Below are 10,676 nucleotides of genomic sequence, written 5' to 3'. Positions count from 1 at the left end.
TCGTTGGAACACCGTCGGGAGGTGGGATTACAGAGGACCATAGAAAGCTGCTGGGGCAGTACAGTGAGTGCGAGAGGAGGAACCAACTAGGCAGCGAGTAAAAAAAAGTAAGATGGGCATCTACCAATGAATCGGCTAACTCTGCAGGTGGTGGCGGCGGGGGAAGAGTTGAGATTAATAATTTTCCAATGTTATTTGCAATATGCAGCATGAGCATTAATGCATTAATGACCAGTGTCAGTTAATTAACCCCTTTGTGCTGCATTAGTGGCACCAGTATCAGTGTTCATTACCCCTTCATGCTGCAGCATAACACTGACACCACTGCCTCTAATGCAGTATAAAAGGGATAATTAACTAAAACTGGTCATTAATGCATTCGTGACCAGTGGCAATACATGAACCCCCTCATGCTGCATATTACAAATGCCATTGGTAATTAAAGGGTCAGTTCACCTTTACAGAAAAATCTGTAAGGGCAACTTACACAGGACTCCATCCTCACCACTGTGGGCGAAGAGGAGAGAAAGCCGCAGTGATTTCAAATCCCCATCCGGGACAGGCGCGATATGAGCTGTCAGTGCGGAGGATTGCCAGACGCCAGGTTAGCGGGACCGGGGGAGGGGGGGGTGTATCAGTTAACCATTTGCCGATGTGCTGCCCGATGGGCATAGATTTGTTATATATAATACTGTTTCTCTTAACCATTTTCTATGGATGTTATGTTTTGTTTACATGCTGTCATCTAGTGACCTTTTGTGGTAATGCACCTATTTGTTATTTCTTTGTCTGATCTATGACACACTTCCTTTATGTGTATGCTCCACCCTTCTTCCAGGGTTTGTACTTCCTGAATAATGGAGAAAGCTACAGGCCACATGTAACATGGGCACATGTAAGCTACAGGCAGTATAATCTTTTGACAGCACAATACTACAACCTGTTTATCTGCTGTAACCTGTCATCTTATGTATTCTGATGTTTTGGATTAAAGCAACTTCTGTGAATAGAATCGGTATTGGTGAGTTCAAGCTATCTGATAACAATTGTCTTCAGTGATTATATCTACTTATACAGGCCAGGCATAGAGGTCTCACAAGGGATAAGTCGCTTCACAACAATTGGCGTCAGAATAGCCGATACATGTACATATACTGCGACGGGGCTACAGCTAGAGTGTTGTATTTGTTTTAAGTGTTTTCTTGTTTTGAAATGACACTGGGGCTAAGTTCACACTGGGCTGCGGGAGTGAAGCCGTGCGAGTTCAGCTGAACCCGCACGATTTTACTCCTGCTGGCAGTCCCTATTTCGGTAGCACAGATGTCAATGTAAATCGCGGGCCGAAATCGCAAAAAGTAGTACAGGAACTTTTTAAAATTGATGCAGCGCCGCAGATTCGGCGTCGCACGGATTAGGACGGTGCCATTGCCGGCAATTTGAGGCAAATATAGCTGTTTTGACACGCGATTTGACATGCCAAATCGCATGTCAAAACGCACCAGTGTGAACCAGGCCTGTCTGTTTCTTTATACCTGGGGGGTGCAGTTTGCCATCCTCGCCCTGGGCACCAGATGACCTTGTCCCGGCACTGCACACCATTCTTGAACTTAGCTCTGTACCAATGAGGGTTTACCATTATCCCTCCTATGAGTTCCTCCTTCTATACATGGCCTTGCAGCTCTCTCTGTGTGGCAGGCACAGCACTATGAAGTGCCTTTATGCGCTGTGGCATTAGAAGAATTTTGATTTCTCTGATCTTTTAGTCCAAACAAGACTATTTGTTAGTCTATAATTCCTCTAGTGCCGTTCTATGGAATCAGTAGGTTTAAAGAGCACACCAAACTTGAGATAACTTCTTTATTAACTTCAGCTTTTCTTCATATATAACACTGACAATTTTGCAGCAGGCAGTCCATGTACAAGGACGTGTTGAATAAAGTACAACAAATGGCAGTTCAACTGTTCAATCTTGTCATTCTACATAAAATGGTAGATATATTTCTTACTTTAGTATCTGTACTCTCTCTTTAAGTTATTTAAACTTTATGATCTCTCTGAGGCTTAATCAATAGTTTTACTCGCTCTATATTGCTGTTTGCTGGAACGTTTGCTATTGCAGTTAGATAGCACGTTTGAGGTTTGTTTGACCATTTGCTGTGATGTTTGGAATTGAAGTTTGGTGTTTGGTTTGTTGGAACTACAAGTAAACACATAACTAGTTAGTATACAGTCCTAATCACACTATTAACAATAGAAGCATATATAACTGTATTAAATACCTATTTTGGCCACTTGCTTCCATAAAACTGAACTCTGAGTGGTGTGGGTCTGTTCAGATCTTCTCTCTCTGGTGTAATGAATTTCTAGCAGTGTGCTGGGAATTTTCCAGACAGAAATGGGTGTAAGGCTTGCTGTGACTGGCCAAGACTCCTGCTCAATGTGAGATTGGCTGTGATTGGCCAAGACTCCTGATAAGTCACAAAAGCTTAACTCTATGCTTTCTGGTTTCAATTCTGCTGGGTCTTGAGCCTACCTTACAGTCACACAACAAATCTTAAAAGTCATATTCTCTCTTTTTGCTTCTGTGAAAACAATATACAACTGTTACATGACATCCATATATAAAATCACAGTAAATAACTCTGCTTTTATCTCTCACATATGAGCATATGAATTGTATTAAGGTTGTTAGCAGGTCTAGCTGTATATACATGTAAGTCATATTAGCAACCTAGGACAGGTCTTAGCTGGCCAGCTATACTCTGGACTGTACAAATGCACAGAATAACTGCATTCTGGAAATTTGTTTTCATAGGACTCTAATCTGTACAGCATATTTCAGCTTGCCAAAGACTTTGACAGGCTGTGAGCAGTGGGGATGGATGCAGCACCTTTGACTCCTGGGGATCACACTAAAACGCTGTGATTGTACCCACAGGGGCTTGACACCCCGTATGCAAGGAGCCCACGTCAAACACAGCATAATAAAACGTCTACATTTCACAGGGCCTATTCTTAGTGCAGTTCCCATCCAGTTAGGGGTCTAGCATGCTCTGAGTCAGAACAAATAAGCTTATCTAAGCCATGCAGAATTGGATTCCCTTCCTGAATGCATGACGAGCAAACGCCTGGGTCATGCACACTGCATTAGATAAGGTTCTAGAGTTCCCCGGTCTTGTCTCATTGATAATGAGGAGGGGTCAAACTTCCTGCAACAAATCTTTACACGCAGATTCTTTTTGGCATTTTCTGAGCATCCGGGAATCTAAAAATAGAAGAATATGAAGAATACGTTTAATAAAGAGTGCTCTTTTTACATTTAGAATTTCACTATAAATAGTCTTATCTCAAGTGTTTACATCTCTTTTGTAAAATCATTTGGAAAGTCATCTTCTCTATTAACTTCCTCCCGCACCCTCTCGGCAGCCCTGAACTGGGTCTAAATGCTGGGAAGGGGGACAGACTCCTCAATAGGGTGACCACATTTACAAACTGCCATTTAGGGACACCGCCCCTTTCCAAAAAATCAGCTTGTGCTGTAACAAATCACAGCACAGCCGGGGCGGCGGGTGCGCGCTCTACCCAGAACCACTGATCGTGCTCCCAAAAAAGGCTTTGCCACTTTATTCACTGACAGTACTTGTCCTGGCCGGCCGAGACCCGGTTTACTTTGTTCCAACACTGGCTCTACACTGCCCTGCAGTGATTAGACACAAGAGGCAGGATTCATTATTTCTCCAATCACAAGCAGGGACGGAGATTGTGCCTCTTCAGACATTCTCTACCAGGACAAGTACTGCCAGTGAGTAAAGCGATGATGTGGCGCCCTTTTTTGGGGGCATCGAGCCGAGGAGGGGGGTCTGTATCAGTTTAATTCTGGGATACTGTTTAGTCCTGGAATAAAGGTACCCGGGACAGACCTGCAAGATGCCACCTGGGACATGTGGTCACCCTACTCTTCAATCATGTGATCACTGTGATTGGCATTTACAGTCGTCATGATTAGGAGCCTGTCCCACCAGCTCCCAATCTAAGATTAGTAGCTGTCTCTAACAGCTCAGTCACTATGCTGGGAGCATGAGGTGAGCATACTGTCAGCACAGAAACCTTGGCCAACCTGAATGCTTATGTGTGACGTGTAGACATTAAAGGAACACTAAAGGTTCGTTTTTTATTAGATCAATTGATTGCTGTAAGCTAGAGCATTTGAATATCACTTACCTCGTTTTTCCTTTTGACCTCCAAAATACAGTAATCCAGGTTTGAAAATGCCATTTCCTGTCACTCCTCTTCTTGCTTTCCACCAGCATCTGAGCCGTTTTGCATGGTGGAAAGCAGAATGTGGTCACCCCCTCCCTATGACTACAGCCCTGCGTGAAGATGTTCTCTTATCCCTCACAGGCATGGAGGCTAAGCCTAATGGGAACTGTAGTTCCCATTAGGCCGTGATGTAGCAAGAATGAATGCGCACCGCAAACCAGGAAGTCAGTGAGAATAATGATTCAGGAGTGACGGAGGTGAATAAAACAGCTCAATTTCAACAGTTATCAAACTAGTTATAATGCAAAATTATTACTTTTTACTTTATCAGCTACTGTCAGACTTTAATTTAAGAGGAAAATATTTTTGTCTTTACAACCCCTTTAAGGTCCACCCTCCCTGCCACATTTCATGGTCGGCAAGAGGTTAAAATAGATTGTTTCACACATCAACATACACTATACATTTACTGATCACATCAACTAACATGTCCTAAATTGTTTATAAACAGTTCCATAATGTGTGTAGGACAATGTCCAGGTGTTTCTGAGATTGTCTTCTTCAGGTCCAAGTAGTAAGCATTTCCTATTTGATTTTAGTTCCTTGTCTTTAAACATATCTATGATGTAAAACAGGCAACATAATAAATATACAGTATACATGTCACACGCATGTATTAGGTATGTATTTTCAATCAAATTGTCTTCTATTTACGAAACATGCAATGTAAAAAATGATAGACAATTGCTCATGGCAATGAAGATGTGGATGCCGTCTGCAAAACTATGTCTGATATACACAGAAACAAAGCTGATTCCAGAAATGTTTTAGTTTCGGATGGGGTCTGGAAGGGTAGAATCTCTGTCATGTTTTATTGCCGTCCGTGTTTCTGTTGGGGAGATTTGATTTCTCTATTGTTCCCACCGAAAAAGTGGTAGAACAATCCAAATATTTGAGTCGTCATCAGAACAGGGAAATCTTCTAATGGAGATACAATCAGGGGTGTAACTACAAGGGTTGCAACCCATGCTCCAGGGGGCCCGTGCAGCTCCACTGTACACATGTATAGGAGGGGCGGGCAAATAGAGGAACCGATCCCCTCTATTTTTCTCTTGCAGCTGCTGAGAGCTGCTTCTCCTCCTTTCCCTCCCCTGGGCATTCAGCGGCTGCCGGAGAAAAATGGAGGGCATTGGTTGCTCCATTTGCTGCCCCACCACCCCTCCTATCCAGGTTTTGCTGCCCCCCAGACCCCTGTGTACTCTCCTGGCTTCCAGCTCTGCTGTTTTCCCTTCTCTCCTCTCCCACTGGCTGCTGCGGGGGATGCTTTTAGGATGGAGACGAGTGGGCAAGGGGCCACTAAATATGACATTTACTGGCCCCTTTCTTTTCTGAATGGACACAATGAGTGATCAGTACCGATCGATCCTGTGTTCATACATAACTGGAGCACAGTAAACTGTGTTTACTATGCTTCAGTTTGTGGATGAACAGGAAGCTCTATACAGAGCTTTAACTGTCCATTCATTCTGTGCAGCTGTGGCTGCAGAGATGGAGATTGAAGGCCGTGTCCTCAATCTCCTTTCTTTGTATCAAACATGACATCAGGGGTCTGTTAGGATCTTATAATCGAAGGTTGTGAATTCACATACACATACTAGAGCTAATTTGGACAGGACTTAACCTACCAACATGTCACGTTTTTTGTTTTTGTATGTCCCATTCTATCGTGGTGTGAGCAATGTATGTTTCTCTGGTTTGGTGTTGATCATTTGGTGGTACGCAGATGTAGTGTTAGCTTCTCTTAAATATAATGTAAATCTACCAATAAGACTGAGAATGGACTCGACTGAAGGTGAACACACAACATGGCAGAGTGACTGCGCTCCGCTCCAGCTAATTCTTCTACAAATAAAGCTTCGGCACTGAGTACTGGGTCTCAGCGCTGCTATTTATTTTCATGTGCTCTGGGTGGCCTGGAATCGCCTCAGCCAAAAGTTTACTCTGAACGTCTCATCAAAGACAATTTCATTAGGCGGTTTGCACTGAATAGCTGGGTAATGCCTGGCCCTCGAGTAATGCGATATCTTGTTTGCTTTGTGCTTGTTTGTGCTCAGCGAAAAGAACTGCCGAGTTACTGAGTCGGTATACTGATCTGTGGATGTGATTGGTGGAGGAGACAGGACTGTGACCAATCACTGCAATAAAGCCCAATGCCAGCCACAACATTTTATTTTGAGGAGTTTTTATTGCCATCTGTGTCCCTGTTGGTGAAATTCCCCTGACTTCCTATCAGGACATAAAGACAATGTTAGTATAGGGAGGTAGAGAGTTGAATTTTCTGGATGGGTGGTGGTGGATGGAGAATGAGATGTGGGGGGAGAATATTCTCTCCTCCCTTGTACTGTGAGCGATCTTCTCTCTGACTTGAACAGTGAAAGGGTTTCGCTCTTCTTCGAGAAGAACCCAGAGTCCACTTTCGCACATTGAACATTTCCTATAAGGCTAAGCAGTCAATTTGGTCCAAAGCTTCTTTTTTTTTCACCACAAGCCCTAATGAAGGGGGACTAATGAGCCCCAAAAATGTTTTGGTTACTTCTGTGACGACTTCTTGTGCCAAATAAACCTGCAGCTGATTTAGCGGAAGGCAAAAAACCTTTAGGGCAGTTCACACTATGTGCAGTAAACACAAGTGCAATGACAGACACTTAGGCCCAGATTCTCGTAGATGGGCGTAAAACTCCGCGGGCGTAACGTATCTAATTTATGTTACGCTGCCGCAAGTTTTGCAGGCAAGTGCTTTATTCACAAAGAACTTGCCTGTAAAGTTGCGGCGGCGTAGCGTAAATCACCCGGCGCAAGCCCGCCTAATTCAAATTAGCCGGGTAGGGGGCGTGGAGCATTTAAATTAAGCGCCTTCCCGCGCCGAACGTACTGCGCATTGCGCCATCCAAAAAATATCCCAGGAAGCATTGCTCCAAATGACGTCGCAAGGACGTCATTGGTTTCAACGTGAACGTAAATGGCGTCCAGCCCCATTCACGGACGACTTGTGCAAACAACGTAAATTTACAAATTTTGACGCGGGAACAACGTCCATACTTAACATTGATTGCGCCTCATATACCCAGGGGCAACTTTACGCCGGGACAAGCCTAACATAAACGTCGTAAATTCACTGCGTCGGCCGTGCGTACGTTCGGGAATTCGTGTATCTAGCTAATTTGCATGCTCAATGGGGAAAACGACGGAGGTGACACCTAGCGGCCAAAAAAAAAATTACATTTAAGATCCGACAGCGTAAGAGCCTTACGCCTGTCGGATCTAATGGATATCTATGCGTAACTGATTCTAAGAATCAGTCGCATAGATACGACGGCCCAGATTAGGACTTACGACGGCGTACATGGCGTTGCGCCGTCGTAAGCCCTTTGAGAATCTGGGCCATAGAAAACAATACGTTTTCTGTGTGTCATGGTCAAATCAGAATGCAGTGTTTCTCTGCATTCCAGAGCTGTGTGATATTACGCAACATGTTTGTATAATATCGCACCTCTCTGGATGGTTCTGTAGGTTACTACACAGCAAACCCAGCGCTTTGCACTGCTATGCAGTGACATGAATGAAGTGTCAGTTTGTGCACCTCACATAAAGTTTAATAAAAAAAATATTGCATTTATCGGCATATAACACGCACAGACGTATAACACGCAAGAGGGAAGTTTCAGGAAAAAAACTTAAATTTTAAATAAAGAACTTTGAAGCAAAATAAGGGTCAGTGCCCATCAATGCAGCCTGATCAATGCCCATCTGCAGCCTCAAAATTGCCCATCAATGCAGCCTGATCAGTGCCCATCCGTAGCCTCACAATTTCCCATCAATGCAGCTTGATTAATGCCCATCTGCAGCCTCCCCATTGCCATGAATGCAGCCTGATCCATGCCCATCTCAGGGAGGGGGACGGGATGAGCGCCGTCAGATTACATACAGCGAGAATCTCCTGTTTACTCAGTGGCCTCTTTAATACAAAGTCCCACCTCCTGGACCGGCTGCTATGATAGACAGAACATTGGTCCAATGCCGGCCCAGGAGACGGGACTTCCTATTACAGAGGCCGCTGAGTAAACAGGATATTCTCGCTGTATGTAATCTTATGGCGCTCGTCCCGCCCCCCTCCCCGTTCTCTCCAAGGCAGCCCAAATTGCAGTATTGACACAACACGCACACATTATTTGCAACTGATTTTCAGGGTGAAAAAGTGAGTGTTATACGCCACTAAATACAGTATATAAAATGCGTATCACACCCACCCTGTTGCACAGAACTGCAGCCCAAACCGCTGCTGCCCGCAGGCTGAACTGCTCCGTATTTAGTGTGCAGGACAGTGTGACTGGGTCCTTTTATAAAGCGTGGACCAATTTTGTCAGTGAAAAAATATCTTCCTGATCCCCAGTGTCAATTAGATATTGTATAGATCAGCCTCTCTTAACTGTTACTCCACGGGGAAATCCCCCCTGCATTTATATATAAATTGATGAATTTTAATATTATAGGCATTTCCCCCTGAGGAAGGTGGAGACACCCCCGAAATGCATTGACTGATTTGTTTTCTTGTATTAGATTGTAAGGCCGCGTACACACGGTCGGACAAAACCGATGAGAATGGACCGTGGTTCAGTTTCATCGGTCCAAACCGACCATGTGTATAGCCCATCGGTCTGTTGTCCTTCGGTCCCAAATTTTAAAACATGCTTCAAAATCGAACCGATGGCCCGCTGCCCAATCGGTCCAAACCGATGGTTAGTACAGAAAGCATCTGTTCAAAACCCGCGCATGCTCAGAATCAAGTCGACGCATGCTTGGAAGCATTGAACTTCGTTTTATTCAGCACGTTGTGTGTTTGACGTCACCGCGTTCTGATCCGATCGGTTTTTGGAACGATGGTGTGTACGCACATCAGGCCACTTCATCGGTGAACCGATGGAAATGGCCCGTCGGACCATTCTCATCGGTTTGGAACGACCATGTGTACGCGGCCTAAGCTCTTCTGAGCAGGGCCCTTTTAATCCTCTTGTATTTTATTGTATTGTCTCCCTTTATATTGTAAAGTGCTGCGTAAACTGTTGGCGCTATATAAATCTTGTATAATAATAATAATAATTAATGCGGTAGTAAACTGCATCAAAAGAAGAAAAAAATTGAGCCCCGGGCATTTTAAGTCGTAAAGTGTATTGCATACTAGCACATTATGACAGACTTACCTGACAACTAAGCCCTCCAGCAGCACGCTATCACCGCTGTAGGCGCTTACATCTTGACCCAGTCTTCGGTGATATGAGCGGCTTAGCTGGCGATGACGTCACTTGTGCGCGAGATCTGTTTGGGGAGGAAATGAATATCATGAATGTTACATCATAAATTATTTTAGATTATTCATGAGAGAGATTTGTCCAATTGTATCTTTGTTGGTATCTAGTATTTCCAGCATCATTCATAACCTTTATGTTGTATATGCTATATTTTTACACCACCACCACAATATATAAACTCCAACCCCACCGCCGTCATCAGTCTGACAGCACCAGGATTTCCCATGGTGAATCACACCATCCCCAGACTGAATGACCCCCCCTCACATCCAGACCACCAAACCTTGTCAGGACAAGAGGTATGGAAGGAACTGCCAGCTTCCATTTTTGTAAACTGATACAGGAGACAAATCACTGTGACGGAAGAGAATCAAGGGGCCCACACACAGATCTATAACTCAGGAGCTATGGTGAACTCTGTGCTCTCCTGTCCTGTAAGAGTGTTCACAGTGTTAGACTGGCACTACTAGGAAATGTGGCGCCCTTGTAGAGACTCATTGGATACCTGTGCATTGCCACAACTGCTTGGAGTCCCACTGTGGGGGCACGAGCAGGGGTGACAATGCAGCCATTGCAATAGAAGGCAGGAGATGAGTATTGTCACCCTACAACAGGAAGTGCTTTTCCATTAAAAGTGACTGTGAAGATGAAAAGGTAAAATTGCAGACATTACTATCCAAACTCATAAAGGATATATCAGCGGATTAAAGGTGCATGGCAATACACATAACAAAAAATGTAATATTGAATTCACACACACTTTAAAAAATATATCTGAAGGCTTTGTAAAGTGGAACTAACATCAGATACATTTTTTCATATTATATACATGCTTGTTAAGTAATGCGCAAGTGTAACCTTTCCAGGTATTTACTGTTTCTCATAATCAAGTCACCATCCACTTTCTGGACTGGTGATCCTGGCTCCAAGAGTACACAATTATGTAAATCCTGGTGCCAGTATGGTTCTTAGCTGTGTTCACAAATGTGTGACACAGATAAGCCCCTGCTCTAGCTACAAAAGTTCAATGTTGTAGTCATGGTGTGCGCA

The 10,676-nt window shown here is 44.0% G+C and overlaps 1 long non-coding RNA gene across 1 annotated transcript; it reads right to left on the bottom strand.

Annotated features, from left to right (window-relative positions):
* Positions 1-1,843: 1,843 nt before the first annotated feature.
* On the bottom strand, positions 1,844-9,630 carry LOC120916107. Its single transcript, XR_005743963.1, has 2 exons — positions 9,519-9,630; positions 1,844-3,265 (listed from the first exon to the last, which is right to left on the bottom strand). It is a non-coding gene; the product is annotated as an uncharacterized LOC120916107 (long non-coding RNA).
* Positions 9,631-10,676: the final 1,046 nt, after the last annotated feature.

This window comes from Rana temporaria, chromosome 10 (genome assembly GCF_905171775.1).
Source record: "Rana temporaria chromosome 10, aRanTem1.1, whole genome shotgun sequence".
Lineage (NCBI taxonomy): Eukaryota > Metazoa > Chordata > Amphibia > Anura > Ranidae > Rana > Rana temporaria.
The sequence above is the reverse complement of the archived record's forward strand: the minus strand, read 5'-3'. Positions and strand labels throughout refer to the sequence as shown.